We start from the raw sequence: 20,228 nt of genomic DNA, 5'->3' as shown, positions 1-20,228 counted from the left end.
AATAAATAATAATCATTATTACCATTTATTAAGCATGCATATGTACCAAGACTGTTGTGTGCAAAATTGCAATACTTCCAGAATCTCTCACCTGGCCTTAGTGCATCTCCATATCAATAGGTGATTACAGGGTCAAGGGAGGGCTTATCTGGACAGTAGTGGTTGGGTGGACTCTCGTCTTCTGCATCCCAATGGCGAGAGACCAGGGAGAGCAGAAGTGGGCTGCCTGTGAGAAATAAAAGGGTTTCTTTCACTTTATTTCTCCCTTTGCCTGATTTTGGTTTGCCCTGGGATTTTCCCCCCCAGAGTAACAACTGTTCTAAATATTTTATCAGTTCTATACTGAGAATTTATTGTGTGCCTTCCCCAGTAGTAGACCCTCATGGAAATTAAATACAAAAGTAATACCTGGTCTCTGGTTTTAAGAAGCTTACTATCTAATTAAAGTAAAAAGGTGAATACACAGGAGACAGCAAGAAAAATATTTGAAATGTGGAATGGAAGATTCAAGTTCAACAGTGATAGGAAGTTAAGGTGATAGGAAGTGATAGGAGCTTGAAAGGGCAAGCTCCCAGATTCTATTTCAGTCAATTGGGACCCAGATCCTACCTCAGCCAATCAGGACCTGGATCCTATTTCACCCAATCGGAGCTTGGTCTCTCTCCTCTCCAGTCAGCCAAGAGCTCACCCACCACCCTTAGACCCTGCCAATTGACCAGAGCCACGACCTATCACCCCACCAACTACCCCTAGATCCAGCCAATCAGCTAGAGCCACGACCATCACCCCACCAACTGCCCTTGAACCCCATAAAACCTTTGTGGTATTGAAACTCGCTCTCTTTCTCTGGAATCTTGCCACTGCGTTGGTGTAGGTGATTGAGCTCGAGCTAGCTGGAATAAAGGCTCTTTGCTTTTGCATCGGTGTTGGCTCCTTGGTGGTCTTCTGGGATTTGCGACTTTGGGCACAACATTTGGGGGCTCGTCCGGGATCCCAGAGATCCCCAGGACCCCCGACCCAGAGAGCCCTGTGCTGGCTGGTGAGTGCCGGCTCAGTTATCTGTCTTTGTCTGTCTGTGTCTCACTGTTTTTGTTCGCGAACAAGCCTGTATAAGCCTGTAGGAGCTCCAATCTGTATCAGGGTCGGCATTGACTTAGGTGGACGCGCTGGCAGGTCGTCGACCGGGGGGTCTTGGGAGACATCCCGTGCCCCCGTCTGGAGGATGAGGTCCTCATCTGTGAGGAAAGTCGGCTGCCACTGCAGTCCAACACGCCCTCAACTTACTTTCAGTTTTGCCTCCGCGGCCGCAGCAGATTCTTCTCTGTAGGCGCCTGTTTGTTGTTTGTCGTGTTTGTCTTAAGTCTTGTTGACAAAAGAAATGGGACAGACTCAGATGACCCCCTTCTCTCTCATGACAGACCATTTTTCTCAGACGTAAGGGAGAGAGCTCACAATTTGAGCACGGATGTCAGTGAAAATTTCGTGTTTTCTGCACCTCCGAGTGGCCGTCCTTAAACTTTCGCTGGCTGCCGGAGGGAACATTTAATCCAACCACTCTCTTACAGGTTAAAGATACCAAGGGAAGAGCTAACAACTTCAGTGTGGAAGTCCAGAAGGGTCGGTGGCAGACTCTTGTTCTAGTGAGTAGCCAGTTTTCAATGTCAGATGGCTGCCAGAGGGAACCTTATCATCATGTCTCAGTCTGTATGTTTGTGTGTCTAAGTGTGTAAATGAAAATATCTTTCTACTTCCGGATGGTATTAATGAAATTGATTTAAAGACAAGCGCTTGTGAAAATTGGGCATTCTAAAACTTCCAGAAAATCTGATAAAAAAGTGTTAAGCATTAATGATACTAATTTGGGTTTGCCTGAGGCGGGCATGTCCTTGTAGTTATCAGCTGCCTAAGTTTACCTAAGGTCATTTAAGTGATGTTATCTGCTAAATCTTTTAAGAATAAAATGCTTAAAGGCTTGGCTTTGTCTAATATTCAGTAAAGGTCTGGTAAGTAATCTAGCATAGTTGTTACGAATGAGTGAACTGAATGAGTGTAGCAAGTGAACACCTCTTTAATTGTGTGTTACAGTGTGTATACCTCCCTGCAGCCTGAGAATCTTTGTAGTAACCTAAAATCTTAAAGTTTTGCTAAGTTGATATACTTTATGTTTAGTGAGAGATTGTGCTGTAAAGCTCATAGTTACAGAAATTATAAAATGTTCATAAATTTTTCAATCTAAAGAATGCTAGTGTAACAGTTTACAATAGCCTGCTTCTCAGTGTTCACTAGAAATTAAGGTATCTAATGGTTTTAAGTTTTAATTAAAACTACTTAAAGTAATAAGGACAACATTTCTGTATGCTAAAGAACGTGTCTTTTGATAAAAGAAAGTAACTTCATTGTAAAGTCCAGCTGTTTATTTAGAAAGAGAAATCTAAATATAAGAAGGTTGTAGAAAGCTTTGGAAGAATTTAATATGGTCATGCTATATAAAATTAAAGCAAATGAATCTCGGTATCAAGTACACAGCAAAATTAGAATTTTGTTTTCAGTTAAAAAGACAAAGTTTTCTTAAACTGTTAGTCCACTCTTAATGTTGAAAGATTGCAAAAGGCTTTCTATTTGTTTTATCAAAGAAGTTTCTCATGCTTAAAGTCTCAATGAGTTGTCTGAGTATTTAAGAAAATGACATCTTAATATTAAAAAGACTAAAAGCTAAAGTTTGCTAACAACTGTGTAAACTTCTTTATTTGCCTTTGAGGTATTTTGTCATTCTGGTTAAATAGATAAGTATTGCTTCAGAGCAACCTATAATACTATTTAGGCAAGTGCCAAATAAACTTTCTTCTGACAACTTCCCAAAATCAAATTCAAAAAGGTACTTTTACCTCTAGTTAACTCTGATATTTTCCAGAGGGCCCCTGGAACATGTCAGAGGAATTTTTTTTTCTCATTGGAGAAAGTATTTGACTAATTTGGCTTATTTATCTGATATATACTTACCTGCTTAATTACCTGGAAAGCACTGTCAAAGGGAATGATGCTAAACTTTGTTACTGAATGTTTTTTTGTTACAGAAATAGCCGAATTTCCTTATGTGTACTGTCTTGCAGTAAGCTCTCATCAGATCTTTAACCATTGTCATTTGTAAGTCTTTTGCCATTTATAGTCACTGTTTTATTACTCCTACACTAGTAAAGAACTAGATTTCAGCAGAACAGGTATTGGTTACATAGGATTAAGTGAACTACAGAAGATGGTTTTGTGACTTTTTGTTTCAGATGTTGATAAAGTGTTTTAAGCTTTTTCTCTTAAGCTGACAACAGTTTCATAAATGACAATACCTTTATAAGCAGAATTGAAACATTTATCTTTCTCTCTACCTGACCCCTCAAGAATTTAAAAGCTTTCAGTATTTTTATGTTTCATGGCAGTATGTTTATTTGCATAAGTGTAATAAGAACCTGCTTTCCTTGTAAGAGGACCAATTAAAAACACAGGTTATACTACCAAAGCTTTGACTGGAATGTCATACCTGAGAGACACGTGCATATACTCAGATATGAGCAAGACAGCTTTAAGGAACTAAGGTTGACTTTATAAAGCCAACAAAGCCCCTTGGAAGAACTGGCCTGGTACCTTGCTTACAGAGTTCCCAGCAGCCTTACCAGGTGAGTAAGGAAGGTCACTTCCTGGCAGGCGCAGGAACCTCAAGAAGAGAGGAATTCACCCAAATCTGCAGGTACTGCAGGCAAAACCTGATGGCAAGTCTGGCTTGGCTGTCTGGCCTCAAGAGGCCTTTAAAAGTTCAATCTGAAATTCCTTACAAAAAGTTCCACCAAGGCACGTTTAAAAGAGCCTATGTAATCAATTGCTCTTCTTGCTGCACTTATGCAAATAATCAAGCCAACTCTTAATTGTTTTCTTAATCTGGCTAATTCTAATAAAAATAAGGGTGATTTTAGAGAAAAGTGTTGTTTCAATAATGCTGTCTTATCTATACTAAATCCTAATATCCAGAATTCTAGTTTCCCCATAATACCTGACTATGATTCTCAATTAGAGTCTTCATATTTCTAGTTCTCATATTCAGCCATGCATTCTTAATCTTGTCAAGTTTGTCCTTCCAGAATAGAAAATCCAACTCCAGATGTTGCTACTTAACCTAATAACACAATTTGTTTTATCTTGCCTAGAAGCCACAAAACTGCAAATAGTAATAGAGATAAAACCCGGAATAGAAGTGCCAACCTTCTGAGGCCCTCTCAACTTACCAGTGATGGAGATCTAGCTTCACCCTTTACTGCGCCCCCTCTCAGCATGAAGCAGCCAGAGCAGTCATCGCCCCTTTTCCCTAGCAGCAGCTAGGGTCTCCATCTGTAGTGGGGAGAATGAGACAGGGACCATAGGCTTAGACAGAATAAGGTGAGAGCCTCTGGAGAAAGCAAGGCAGGATATTTGCAATCAGGGCAACATAACTACATGCTGGAAACCCCCACCCCCCCACTAAAACTATGTTTGAACATTAAGCTCTAGAATCATTCTTCAGTGAGATCAGTTAATGTTCCCCAGATAAAGAAGAGTAGCACATGTTTTATTATGCTAATCATTTGTAATCGTGTATAAGATTCACTTTAGCATACTAAAAGGCCCAGGCCTATGTGCTGTCTTCCCTCCTTCAGATCTGACTAGGTAATTTTGCAAGCTGAGCAATTGACTGAGCATGCAGACCCAGCTGTAGATGGCATAGTAAAAGACAGGTTTCTTTAGCAAATAGACAATATCTCAGCCCACCTTAGAAGCTCGGCACGCAGTCTTTTGATGTGTGCCTGAACCAAGGCGCCAGTGTCCCAGAGAGAAATCAAAGCAGGAAATTATTTTTAATATTCAAGGACCCCTTGCCATCCTACTCCTTTTACTAACCCTTGGGTCCTGTATCATCAACAGGCTGGTCCAGATTCTCAGAGACCATGTGGGGGTCATCCAACTGATAGTCCTCCTTGCTCAATACAAGCCCCTAGTAATCTTGTTACCTTTAGACCATGTATGCTCAATAAACTGATAACTTTTATTAAAGATATAATTAATACAGTTCAGCTAATGGTGCTAAGACAACAGTATCAGCCTTTATCTCCTTACAACTGCAAAACCTTATTAGACCCATGATTGGGTCCCTTTTTAGGATCCAGAGAAAGGGGGGAATGAAAGGGCAAGCTCCCAGATTCTATTTCAGTCAATTGGGACCCAGATCCAATCAGGACCTGGATCCTATTTCACCCAATTGGAGCTTGGTCTCTCTCCTCACCAGTCAGCCAAGAGCTCCCCACCACCCTTAAACCCTGCCAATTGACCAGAGCCACAACCTATCACCCCACCAACTACCCCTAGATCCAGCCAATCAGCCAGAGCCATGACCACCCCACCAACTGCCCTAGAACCCCACAAAACCTTTGTGGTATTGAAACTCACTCCCTTTCTCTGGCATCTTGCCACTGCGTTGGTGTAGATGAGAGATTGAGCTCAAGCTAGCTCGAATAAAGGCTCTTTGCTTTTGCATCGGTGTTGGCTCCTTGGTGGTCTGGGATTCGCGACTTTGGGCACAACAAAGTAAGACTGGTAGACTTTATTATGGAAATCCTCCAAAGTGATACTGGAATTTAAACTTGAAGAATTATTCACTAGTATACAATGATTAAACAGAGTTTAGTATTAGTATTCCCAGCTAAATAGACCTGTGTTCAAATCTCACGTCTCATTTCCTTGCCAGGGTAACTGTAACTTTGGGCACCTAAATCTCATTTTCCTTATCTGTAAAATGAAGATAAAAATACTATCTCATTTAGTTGATGTAAGCATTAGGATTTACATGAGTGAATTGCACAAACCATATACATAATAGCAAAAATAATTTTTTTATAAAATAAACAGAACAATGCATAAACTTCTGAATAAAATGAAACTGAAGTGACAATGATCTTGCAAAGCTATGCAGCATGAATTTGAGGAGAGAATGACCCTCCAGCCATTGCTGTTGTAATCCAGTCATCTGTTGCATTTTTCCAGGAATTAAGTGATGAAAGTCTGAACCAGGGCTAGGGTCAATGAAATAGTAAAATAAATCCCCAACTCAGAAGAATCAAAGTACTTTAAAATTTCAAAGCAAACTAAAAAGTACTTGGTGTTACCAATAAATATAGAGAAGATGGAATGGCATAATGAGTCTGTGATGCTGAGTTTGAGGAAAAACTGATCAATTGAAAATGCCAATAGGCATTTGAAAATATGAGAACTATAATTTGATAGAAAGATTAAGACCAGAAGCATAGGTTTGGAAACAATTCAAATACTCATTTGTTCATTCAATAATAATGTACTTGACTATGTGCTACACTCTGCACTATGAAGTGGGCATGTCACTAAAGCACAGTCCCTGCCCTTTAGGAGCTAACAGTTTACTAGAAAAGACAAGTAGGAGACAAGCAATAAATACTAATTAGAGAAATGTATTATAGTAGAAACAAGTAGTATAATAGTGGAATGTACCAATGGGAATTCTTAGGAGAGAGAAAGTACTGGGAAAGTTAAGGAAGGCTTTCCAATGAGTAAGACATTTGGACTGGGCCTTTAAAGAGTATTATGAATTTGTTAATCTTAGAAAGTAGAATTTCATAAGGGGGAATAAATAACATCATGTAATTCTCTGTTTAAAGCCCTAAATACTTGCAATCACACTGAGAATAAAGTCCAGACTCCCTACTGTGTCCTTCAGAGCTCTGCCTGATCTGGCTGCTACTCATCTTTCCAAATTCCACCTCCCATCACTTCCCTTCCTTGTGCTATTCATCTCACTGGTCTTCTTCATCTCACTTCAACAGCAAACTTATTCTTTACCTATGGAATTTTCTCCCTGCTACTATCTCTTCTCTCCATTTTAATATGGTTCATTTCCTCATTTTATTCATGTCTCTATTCAGTTATTACAGCCTAAATTGGGCTTTCCAGACTAGCCACTCTAAGAGTACCCCCTAATACCAGTCACTCTCATTGCTTTTTAACAATGCATATCTTCACATGAAGTTATATTTATTTACTTCTTTATCATCTGTTTTCCCATAAAACTAAGTATCATGAACTCAAGATCTTTGTCTAACTCACAGTTGTCTCCCAGTGTCCAGATCATAACAAATCCTAAAAAGATTTTTTTGAATGAATGAAAGAGAAAAGAAAATTTATGAAACAACCACAGTAAAGGTGAAATGATTTTACAGATAAAGGCACAGATGAGATCCAATTTATTCATTCAGTGTAAATGAATCTTATAAAATCTAAAAGAGGCTACTGGTTTCTAATAAAAATCTCTTTTGTTTTTGAGGTCTCCACATTTCAGGAGAAAAATAACTACCTCTGCCTACCTCTGAACTAGGTCACTATTTTGCAATTTGCACTTTTTCTAAGTGGTTGGATGTTTCAAAATGTCTTGAATTTACCTGCTTCCAGAGCCTGCCTCTCTAATGCATTATTTCTAACAGCTTCTAAATTTAGCCTGAAATCTTTAGCCCAAGGCTAAAAGCTAAAAATAAAAAAAAAAAATAAAATAAAAAGCTCCTTGAGAGACTAAGTACTTATAGGACCACTAATAAAATTAAGAGTTTTTCTTGAATTAATTCTGAGTTAAAAACCGTATTTCAAAGAAAAAATGTAAAAAATCTAAACATACTCTTTAAAGTATAAAAATAAAGTTTATGAGAAGAAATATATTAGAAAAACAACATTTTGCAAGTTCAACAGTCTCTATAAAGATTGTAAACTTTACGAAAAGAAAACAAACTATTAATTAGCTCAAAGTGCCATTTTCACTGATTGGTGGTGCTTTTCTACTCAAAATGTGGTGATGGACAAATGCCTAAGGTGCCTAACTGGTTTTCTTGGTTTCACTGGAGATGGCTGATAATTGTAGGTCTGTTTTGGTTATGTAACTGTACTCCTATTATGTTGATATGTGTGCTCAATTTAATTAGTAGGACAAAACCTATACATGCTTAAGTTACTCTACAAGAAGATATGTCAAAGAAATAATCAATCTTCCCATGTTTTCTTCCACATAATTCTTCCAGTGGTAAAGATACCTCAAGACAAGTGCTGGGCATAGAAGCCACAGGGCATAAATATGTAAAGAAGTAAAAAGCTAACCTTTTCAAACAATATGGCTTCTCTCTCACTTACCAACTTTGCATTTCCCTGTATGGCTCTGGAAGATGACTGGTTAGCCAGAGACGGGTAAGATTCCTCAAGGGAGGAACAACCTAAGACAGGCACAGTCACAGGGGGGCCATCAGGTGAGAAATTGGGGATCAACAGAGGTGAGGCATAGAACCTCACCCCCCCTGTTCCGAGAGAAATCTTCTGCATCCGTGGATGTTTTATTGCCCGTGTCTAGCTTGGATTAACACATAGTCTACAGGCACATACCTGATCATCTACATTTGTTCTCTTACAACACTAAACTATGTTTTCTACCTTTAGCTTGCATCTACCTGCCACTGCAGCATTTTATTAAAAATAATAATAATAAACAGAGAAATGTGGTATCCACATATAAATCAAGTATAAAAATCAAACGAATACTCATATTTGAACTGATTGTTTATAGTTCATAATGCGTGATCAAAACTGAAAGTTTCTGTGATGACTGCCCTTGTACTTTTCACCATGTAACTTATTCACTATGTAAGAATTTGTTCTCCATGTAAGAACTTGTTCGTTATGCTTCAGAAGATTGGAGACTGATGAAAATTAGGCTTGGGGTGGATTAATGATTGTTCATTGAGCATTGACTCCCCTATACAGAATTTTATTGTTGTTAACAACCATTTGATCAATAAATATGAGAGATGCCCTCTCAAAAAAAAAAAAAGTACAGACTTCCAATTGTAAAATAAATAAGTAACCGGGATGTAATGTATAGCATAAGGAATATAGTCAAAATATTGTAACAACTTTGAATGGTGATAGCTGGTAGCTAGAATTATCATGTATATAAATGTTGAATCACTGTGTTGTACACCTGAAACTAATGTAATACTGTGTGTCAACTACCCCTCAATAAAACATAATTATCTACAAAAAAAAATGTGGTGATGGAGAAGCAGCTTTGGCACCACACGGAAACTTTTTAAAAATGAATAGGCTCAGTTCTACTTTCTGTATCAGAATCTGCATTTTAACAAGATTTCCCATGTGGTTTGCATGCACTTTAAAGTTTAAGAAATTCTGCCCTAATAGCTATGTCAGTCAGGAAACATCCTCAGACTAACATAATGCTTGCAAGTATAATGAATTAAAGACTTTTGTAAGAAGAGTGGAATTGCTAGACCTTCGAGTTTGAACTGAAGAGACTGAATAGTTCATTGCTGCTGATACCTCTACTTGAATGTCCTGCAAAAGTCTCACTCTCATATCCAAAACTGATCTTAACATCCTTTTCCCCATGCTTCTCCTCCTTTGTCTCCTATTCTGGTAATGCCAGCAACATCTAACCACTCACTCACTGTATACTAAGTCTCAGCCTCACTAATTTACTGTGTGACTTAGTTCAAGTTGTGTAATTTTCCCTGTCTGATATTCAAGTACTCATTCATTCAATAAATATGCTCCAGGCACCAAGTGTGTGTCAAGTGCCATGCTAGGTATTGGGTATACATTGGTAAACAAAACAGAGAAGGTCCTAGAGCTCATGGAATTCAAACTATGCAATTTTAGTTTTAAATGATGGTTATCAGAGCAGAGCTCATAAACCCTTCAGAGTGCATCAGGAGCCAATGCTAGATGTCCTTGAATGCTGACTTTAAAGTAAATAGCCAAAGCTCATTTAAAAAAACCTTGTACTTCTTCACTCACATCAGAAATATGAAAGAGTAGAAGGAGGGGCAGTCAATGGATTTTATGAAGATTTGGAAGGAAAAGGATGATGGGCTATTGTGATTCCCACCTTCTCCTCAATCCCACCACAGTTTTTCTCTCCATGATTTCCCTTCAATACAGGAAGGACCAAAAAACCTAGAATGAGAACAAGCTGGGTAAGGGGGAGAAACAGTAGGACAGGATAAAAGAGAAAAGGAAGATCATGTCAGCTTTCTCACTGTCTGTAACCAGCTCAAAGAAGGCCTCAGTTTGAGGGAAGTGTAAAGATTTTATGTTGAAATCAAAGTTAGAATTCCAATTATTATTTAGGACATATTGCATTTCTGAATTGTGACCATGTTTGATCCATTTCAAAAGGTCATAGGAATTTCTCTTTTTGCAGAATAACCATAAAAGCCAAAGGAATTGAGTTTTCATGCAAACAGAAGAATTACTCCTAGAGGACAGATTTAATGGGACAGCAGAATACTGAAGTAAAGCTGCTTTTTGTTTTCTATATATATATATTTTATTTATTTTTCAGTGAAGCTGTTTTATGGATTACTCTGTAGTCCACTGTGTTCACAACAGCAGTTATAGAGAGGGAAAAAAGATGGCAGTGTAGGAAGTGAGGCAGAACTGTCCTCCTGAAAACATAGATAATATGAAAATACAGCAAATACAACTAATCCTTAAAAAGTGAACAGAAATAGGATTGCACCAGCCAGCCTACATCTGGAAAAAGAACATCTCACAGAAAAAGATAAAGTAACAAAGTCATGACCTGGTGGGACTCGAGCCCTTCCCCTACCCCAGCTCACTGGCAGGAGGAAGAGAAACAGAGCAGGAAGGGAGTAGAAGCCCAGGAACACTACATAGCCAGCCCTGGAGATCTACTCCACAAGCACAAACCCACATTGCATGGTGTTCTAGAGATTACAGGAGTTGAAAAGCAAAGTTAGAGACTGAGATTCCACCACTTGTGGAGAACAGGATCCCACAACCGGCTGCTCTGAGACAAAACAAAGGCAGGCACTTTGAAAGACTTCCCAACAGTGAGATGGCTCCTAAAGGGGCAAGGATTTCACAGAGCTTGAAGCTCAGGAGAAGGAACAGGTGGACAAAATCATCCAAGCACACTCAGTCCAGCAGTTGGGAACTTTTAGAAGATTCAGGCGCTCCATCCCCATGGCTGGCAATGAGCCCTGAGACACCCCACTGCAATAAGCAGCCTACCGCTCCTTCCTCCCAGCTGGCACCTGCATGAAAACCTGCTGCCTCTGCTACCACTACAAGCCAGCCAGAGGGCAGCCCTGCCAACAGCAACTACAGGGGCTTGATGCAGAGGTTACTCCCTGTGGGTGCATTGGCCTGACCATGGAGGCAAGAACTGCAGCTGGGAAGCAGGAAAGAGCTCTGTCCTCCTGGCAGGCACCAGTGCCACTTGCCTGTGACCCTTGCCTTTGCTCCAGGATTATGAAAAGGCAGAAGAACCTTCTTCAATCCAAAATTCCTCAAATGCCAGAAAGAGGGTTCAGTGAAACTGAAATCACCAATCATCCTGAAAAAGAATTCAAAATAAAAGTCATAAACATGCTAAAGGAGCTACAGAAAAATATTTAAGAGCTAAGGGATGAATTCAGGAGGGAGACAACTGAAATAAAACAAATAATAGATTTAAAAGCATATTAGGTGAGGGAGAGGAGACCGTGAATGGAATAGAAATCAGAGAACAGGAATACAGAGAAGCTGAGGCAGAGAGAGAAAAAAAGGATATCTAAGAATGACAGAATATTAAGAGAACTGTGTGACCAATCCAAATGGAACAATATTCACATTATAGGGGTACCAGAATAAGAAGAAAGAGAAAAAGGGATAGAAAGTGTCTTTGAAGAAATAATTGCTGAAAACATTCCCAGTATGAGGAAGGAAATAGTCTCTCAGGCTATGGAAGTACACAGATCTCCCAACACAGGGGACCCAAGGAGGACAACACCAATACATATAATAATTAAAATGGCAAAGATCAAGGACAAGCACAGACTATTAAAAGAAGCCAGAGAGAGAAATAAGATCACACACAAAGGAAAACCCATTGGCCTATCATCAGACTTCTCAGCAGAAACCTTACAGGCCAGAAAGGAGTGGCAAGATATAGTTAATGCCATGAAACCAAAGGGCCTTGAACCAAGGATACTGTATCCAGAATGATTATCATTTAAATTTGAAGGAGGGATTAAGCAATTTTCAGATAAACAAAAGTTGAGGGAATTTACCTCCCACAAACCATTTCTACAGTATATTTTAAAGGGACTTCTCTGGATGGAAGTGCTCCTAAGGCTAAATAGGTGTCAACAGAGAAAATAAAACCAAACTAAAGGAAGTAGACCAATTAATTACTAAGTAAATGTAAAATTAAATCAGCTACCCACAAAGTCAGTCAAAGGATACACAAAGAGTACAGAATATGACAACTAACATATAAAAAGTGGAGGACGAAGAAGAAGAGAGAGAGAAAAAATCTTCAGGTTCTGTTTATAATAGCTTACTAAGTGAGTTAAGTTAGATTGTGAGATAGTAAAGAAGCTGTACCTGAAACTTTGGTAAGCATGAATACAAAGCCTGCTATGGCAATAGGTATATATCTATTGATAATCACCCTACATCTAAATTGACTGAATGCACCAAACAAAAGACACAGAGTTACAGAATGGATAAAAAAGCAACACCCATTTATATGCTGCCTAAAAGAGACTCACTTCAAATGCAAAGACATACACAGATTAAAAGTGAAGGGTTGGAAAAACTTATTTCATGCAACTAATAGGGAGAAAAAAGCAGGAGGTGCAGTTCTTGTATCAGACAAAATAGACTTCAAAACAAAGAAAATAACAAGAGACAAAGAAGGACATTATATAATGATAAAGGGGGTCAGTCCAACAAGAGGATATAACCATTATCTAAGCACACAACATAGGAGCACCCATATATGTGCAAAAAAACACCAGCAGAATTAAAGGGGAAATAGAATGCAGTGCATTCATTTTAGGACACTTCAACACACCACTCACTCCAAAGGACAAATCAACCAGAGAGAATATAAGTAAGGAGACAGAGGCACTGACAACACATTAGAACAGATGGACCTAACAGACATCTACAGAACACTCCACCTAAAAGCAACAGGAAACCCATTCTTCTCAAGTGCACATGGAATATTTTCCAGAATAGATCACATAGTAGACCACTAAGAAAGCCTCAGCAAATTCAAAAAGATTGAAATTGTGCCAACCAACTTCTCAAATCACAAGATAGGAAGCTAGAAATAAACTGTACAAAGAAAACAAAAAGGCCTGCAAACACATGGAGGTTTAACAACATGCTCCTATAGTTTAACAATAATAATCAATAGATCAATGACCAAATTAAAACAGAAATCAAGCAATATAGAGAGACAAATGAAAACAACTCAATGCTCCAACTTCTGTGGGATGCAACAAAGGCTTTCCTAAGAGGAAAGTGTATACCGATTCAGTATATCTATCTAAAGAAGGAAGAATAATCACAAATGAATAGTCTAAATTCACAATTAACAAAACTAGAAAAAGAAGAAAAAATGAGGCCCAAAGTCAGTAGAAGGAGGGACATAAAAGAGATCACAGAAGAAATAAATAAAACTGAGAAGAATAAAACAACAGAAAAAATTGATGAAACCAAGGGCCAGTTCTTTGAGAAAATAAACAAAATAGATAAATACCTAGCCAGACTTATCAAGAAAAAAAGAGTCTACACACATAAGCATTCAGAAATGATAAAGGAAAAATCACTAAGGACAACACAGAATTGCAAATATTTATTAGAGAACACTATGAATAATTATATGCTAACAAATTCTATAATCTAGAAGAAATGGACAACTTTCTAGAAAAATACAACCTTCCAAGACTGACACAGGAAGAAACAGAAAATCTGAACAGACCCATTTCCAGCAATGAAATTTAATCAAAAAACTACCTAAGAACAAAGTCCGTGGATCAGATGGATTCACTGCTGAATTTTATCAGACATCTAAAGAAGACATAATACCCATACTCCTTAACATTTTCTAAAAAGTCGAAGAGGAGGGAATACTTCCAAACTCATTCTATGAAGCCAGCATCACTCTAACATCAAAACCAGACAAAGATACCACAAAAAGGGAAAACTACAGACCAACATCCCTGATGAACACAGATGCAAAAATACTTAACAAAATATTAGCAAACCGAATACTTTTTGAATTCATGATCAAAAAGATCATACATCATGATCAAGTGTAATTTATTTCAGGGATGCATGGATGGTACATTTGAAAAACCATCAACATCATCCACCACATCAACAAAAAGAAGTGCAAAAATCACATGATCATCTCTATAGATGCTGAAAAAGCATTTGACAAAATTCAATATCCATTCATGATAAAAACTCTCAACAAAATGGGTATAGAGGGCAATTACCTCAACATAATAAAGGGCATATATGACAAACCCACAGCCAACATCATACTTAGGAGTGAAAATCTGAAAGCTTTTCCTCTAATATTAGGAACAAGACAAGGATGCCACTCACCCCACTTTTATTCAACATAGTTCTGGAGGTCCTTGCCATGGCAATCAGACAACACAAAGAAATAAAAGACATCCATATTGGCAAGGAGCAAGTTAAACTGTCACTCTTTGCAGATGAAATGATACTGTGCATAAAAACCCTGAAGAATCCACTCCAAAACTATTAGAACTAATATCTGAATTCAGCAAAGTTGCAGGATACAAAATTGATACACAGGAATGTTGCATTCCTATATAAAAATGATGAACTAGCAGAAAGAAAAATCAAGAAAACAATTTCATTCACAGATGCATCATAAAGAATAAAATCCCTAGGAATAAACCTAACCAAAGTAAAAGACCTATACCCTGAAAACTATAAGACACTGTTAAGAGAAATTAAAAAAAAACATCAATAAATGGAAATGCATCCCATGCTCATGGGTAGGAAGAATTAATATTGTCAAAATGGCCATCCGGCTTAAAGCAATCTACAAATAGTTCTAAAATTCATATGGAACACAAAAGACCCTGAATAGCCAGAACAATCCTGAGAAGGAAGAATAAACTGAAGGGATTATACTCCCCAACTTCAAGCTCTACTACAAAAACACCGTAATCAAGAAAATATTGTACTGGCACAAGAACAGACCCATAGATTAATGGAATAGAATAGAGTCCAGATATAAATCCATATATATATATATATATATATATATGGCCAATTAATGTATGATATGGGAGCCATGGATATACAATAGAGAAATGACAGCCTCTTCAACTATATTATGGTATTGGCAAAATTGGACAGCTACATGTAAGAGAATGAAATCGTATTACTGTCTAACTCCATACACAAAAGTAAACTCAAAATGGATAAAAGACCTGAATGTAAGTCATGAAACCATAAAACTCTTAGAAGAAAACACAGGCAAACTCCCTTGAATATAAGTATGAGCAATTTTTCCTGAACATATCTCCCCAGGCAAGGGAAACAAAAGTCAAAATGAGCAAACGGGACTACATCAAACTAAAAAGTTTCTGTACAGCAAAGGACACCTTCAGTAGAACAAAAAAGCACCTTATAGTATGGGAGAATATATTCATAAATGACATATCCAATAAGGGGTTAATATCTAAAATATATAAAGAGCTTACACACATCAACACTCAAAAACCAAATAACCCCGTTAAAAAAATGGGCAGAGAGTCTGAACTGACACTTTTCCAAAGAAGAAATTCAGATGGCCAACAGGCCCATGAAAAGATGCTCCACATTGCTAATCATCAAGGAAATGCAAATTAAAACCACAATGAGATATCACTTCACACCAGTTCAGATGGTAAACATTGAAAATATTAGTAACAACAAATGCTGGCAAGGATGCAGAGAAAGGGGAACCCTCCTACACTGTTGGTGAGAATGTAAATTAGTTCAACTATTGTGGACAGCAATATGGAGTTTCCTCAAAAAACTAAAAATAGAAGTACCATTTGACCCAGGAATTCCACTCAGAGGAATTTATCCAAAGAAAACAAGATCAGATTTAAAAAGATATATGCACCCCTATGTTTATCACAGCACTATTTACAATAGCCAAGATATGGAAGCAACCTAAGTGTACATCAGTAGATGAATGGATAAAGAAGGTGTGGCACATATACACAATGGAATACTATTTAGCCATAATAATAAAACAAATCCTACCATTAGCAACAACCTGGATGGAGCTAGAGGATATTATGCTCAGTGGAATAAGCCAGGTAGAGAAAGGTAAGTACCAAATAATTTCACTCATTTGTGCAGTATAACAACAAAGCAAAAACTGATGGCTAGCCACTTTCCACAACAGGCTCAGGGCCCCAGGTTAAAAGGTGTCTTAAACTCCTAGACCCAGTCATGTTGAACTTCAGGACACAAGCCATACTGTACATCTATCTTTGATTAACTCTTTATTATTCTTAAATCTTTTCTGGTCCCACCTTTTGGACTTTGCATTCATTGTTGTATCTATTTATGTTTTTACCCTATTAAATGTTGTCTCTTCATCCCATTGTACAGCTTAGAACTATCTGGGCCAATACTGCTTCAAAATCGCTACTTAACCTCAAAAAAATCTCTAACCTGTGGGTATGTCATTGTGAACAGTTCTGCCACCCACTTAGCTCACCTCTGCTTTAAGGTATTAAAAAGAAACAACAGGCCCAAAACAGAGTCACTTGTGCTAAGCCCACAGCACTAAGCCAAGGTTTAATGCCTAAGCTAAAAGCAGTGTCAGCCTTCACCAGGCATGTACTCTTAAACGTTCAGTCTGGAGCTTTCTAGTCAACACTACTGAAGTCATCTGCCGCACAGACCTTTCCCGTCCCCCAAAGGCAGATGCAGTAATCCTCTCTTTACATATTCCTCCCCCTTCTGCCGATAAAAGCCTCCCATTTTGTGCAGTTTCTTGGAGCTCCTGTCCACCTGCTGGATGAGATGCTGCCTGATTCATGAGTCATTGAATAAAGCTGATTAGGTCTTCAGATTTACTCAGTTGAATTTTTATTTATTTACAAAGGGCAGGATCTGAATTGAGTCAAGCAGACATAGCAGGCACAGGGGCCTGAGAGCAGATACCATCAGGAAAGTTCGAGTCAATTTTATATGTCAATTATACCTTAATAAAGCTGAATTTTTTAAAAATAAGAATAGAAAAAAGAAACTATTGTGTGTTTTTGGAACTGCTGTAACCTAAAGTGGATATGAAAGAAATACACTTAACAATTTTCTTACACTTCATTCTTGTTTATTTTCAGTTCTGTCTGAAGCCAGGGTTACATTCCACTTTTTCTAAATTATAGTGTACTGGCCAATTTTGAGCATTTCTATTTGCTGCCTATAATTCAATCTTGAAGTTACTAAAATTGATTTTACTCTTCCAAGAAAAATATTTTCTTTTTAATAAAGCCATGTGAAAGTTAAGCAGAAGTCAATCAATTGCTGAACACTTTTGTGAACCAGCCAATGAGAACAAAGCAGGTGTTATCATTTTCATTTGGAGAAAAAGCTACAAAAATGGATTCTGTTTGGTGGTTTGTTTGTTTGCTGAGCCAGAAAAAATTATTTTCACCTTGTTGAGAATTACTAATGATCAGAGGAACATTCTTCTAGACAACAGTTTATTTTTATTTTCCTCCAGATCTCAAATTCAGGTATGTCCAGGTCCTTCTTGTTCAATCCTCTGAATGACTGGATGCTGGCAAACAGTGCATCATTTACTGCATATATCGTGTGAAAGGTGCTGGTGGGATGATAGCATGAGGACAAGGAGGTTCAACCTTGCTGGCCCTGAAGTCTTTTTGTCAGACATTCTGGAGCACTGACAAAAGTAGGTAAGAGTGTTTCAATATTTTTCAGAGATCAGGTGATTAATTCACTTTTCAGCTCTTCTCAATCATCCCTAAAGGTAAAAACAGTGCCCCAACTACATCTATCCATTCTTTTCCTCTCACCTGGGGTGTGCCAGTTTGAAGACTGTTTGTTAGCTTGTTTGTTTGTTGCAAGCTACATGGTTTAACAGTGTAGTCGGCTTCTTCATGATTGGTGAGTTTAAAACCATGCTAGAATATTTCAAGCAAAGGATAAGAGAATATTGAAGAATTTTACACTGTGCTTGAAGGTAGACTAGATGACAGCTTGAGTAGTGGTCTCCAAACTTTTTGTTTGGTACATGCACCTGTTTTGTATTATTTCATGAGATGGTCGGACAGGTGTTTTACAACAAGACACAGTAGAGAGGTGAGGAAACAACAGTTTATTGTACTCAGGGGTCCTAGTGACAGGAGGCAAAGCATGCCATGCAGAACCCCATGGGAAAGTCATCAGGCTAGACAAGACAAGAAAAAAAAATGAGGGAGAGGTTTAGGCTACAGTCTTTATTGGGATTTCTGTGGGTAGGCAAGAAGGACAAGGTGAGCAGTTTAGGATTGGCTAGTTTGAATAATTTCAGCTGGTTTTGGTCCCTAGTTATCTGGCACCTGGCCAGGCATGACTAAAACAGAATAGTATTGCCTCCAGGGTGCATGCAGCAGACAGGAAGTCTAGTTTGGGATCAGTTAGTTTGCATATCAGAGACACTCTTTTGACTGGGCCCTGTGCTGTCTCAGAGAATTGGCTAACCCCTGGAGGGCCGGTCTCTCCTCTGCCAGAAAATGAAAAATACTTGCTATACCACATCATCAGAAAATGATTTGAGAGTATGTGCCCCCTAAATATGCATATTCATTGCTTATAAATTATATGCAAACAGTACATTACATGTTCCAATTACACATATATTACACCTTTGAAATTTTCCCACAATTCTTGGATTTTTTTTCCTGTCCTTTTCATTCTTTATCCTTTTTAAGTTTATTTTTTTTGTGGAATTTTCTGTCAACCTGTCTCAAGCTCATCAGTCTTCGCATGTCCCATTATGAGTTCATCAAAGGCATTCTTCATTTAAGTGTTTTTAAAAATTATTTCTAGCATTTATTTTTTATTCTTTCTTAGAGTTTCCATCTCTTTACTTATATTACTATCAGTTCTTGCTTGTTGCCTGCTTTTTCCATCAGAACAATTAACATATTAATCATAGCATTATACATTTCCTGTCTCATAGTTTCAACATTTGTATCATAGCTAAGTCCTGTTCTGATGTTTGTTTTTTCTCTTCAGACTGTTTTTTCTTGTCTTTTACCTTGTAATTATTTTTGTTAAAAGCTAGACATGATATATCAGGCAATAAAACAAGCAAATAGTCTTCAATGTAGATTTCATGTTAATCTGGCTAGGAATTCAGCTGTGTTTAATGTCTCTGTAGCTGTAAGTGCAGAAACATCCAATTCCTTGAATGACCTCTTTTTTCTTCCCTGTTGACTCTAGACTTCCATGAAGACCCCTCCTCAGAGAGAGTCTCCATCTCATAGCGCTTTCAGCAGTAACCCACTGTCACTACACTATAGCACGTGGTGAGGTGTGAGGGAGAGGAGGCATTCCATGATCACTGTTAGTGCATCTCTGTCCTTGGACTGTTACCTTCTCAATGTTCCCCTCTTATGTAAGACAGAAAAGCTAAAGTGAAATTCTCTTTCCCAACTTGGAATAAGGCTCTGCTAAAGATTTTTCTCACAGAAAGCAAGTCTTTGTTATGGAGAATGCCCTGGGCATTTTTCACAATGAAAACCGTGAAAATATTCCTGTACGCTATCAGAGCGACAAGGGTATTTTTCTCAGCTCTTCATTATGAAATCTAGTTTTGGAAAATAACCTGAGGCATTATCTCTTCTGTCATTACTGTTGTCCCATTGCTTCTGTCCTCTCTTTCTGGGACTCTGAATTCACATGAGCTAGACCATTTTACCATGTCACATGTTGCTTGTGCTCTTTTAGGTATTTCTGTCTTTTTGTCTCTCATACTTCAGTTTGGACACTTTTTTTTCTGGCCTCTATTCTTATTCACTTATTCTTCTTTCATTCTGTTATGTTTTTTTCTACTAATGTCAGACATTATTTATGGAAAATTATAGATAACTTGAGCCTCTACATGATATTTTCCTGCAGATAAAATTTTCTTACACTAAGATGCTAGAAATCACAAATCACCTTAATTTAATTAGGGATTGAAATGATTCTAATTTGGGCCTTATTTCTGGCTCACCCTTGATTCTTACAATGGGGACTGTCAGGGTCCTACCATAAAACCGGTAACATTTATTAGG

The 20,228-nt window shown here is 37.9% G+C and overlaps 1 long non-coding RNA gene across 1 annotated transcript; it reads left to right on the top strand.

Moving 5' to 3' along the window:
- Nucleotides 1-43: 43 nt before the first annotated feature.
- LOC140848532 (uncharacterized) lies at nt 44-5,551 on the top strand. Its single transcript, XR_012129592.1, has 3 exons — nt 44-1,039; nt 1,566-1,640; nt 3,075-5,551. It is a non-coding gene; the product is annotated as an uncharacterized lncRNA (long non-coding RNA).
- Nucleotides 5,552-20,228: the final 14,677 nt, after the last annotated feature.

Source organism: Manis javanica, chromosome 3, assembly GCF_040802235.1.
Source record: "Manis javanica isolate MJ-LG chromosome 3, MJ_LKY, whole genome shotgun sequence".
Classification (NCBI taxonomy): domain Eukaryota; kingdom Metazoa; phylum Chordata; class Mammalia; order Pholidota; family Manidae; genus Manis; species Manis javanica.
The sequence above is the reverse complement of the archived record's forward strand: the minus strand, read 5'-3'. Positions and strand labels throughout refer to the sequence as shown.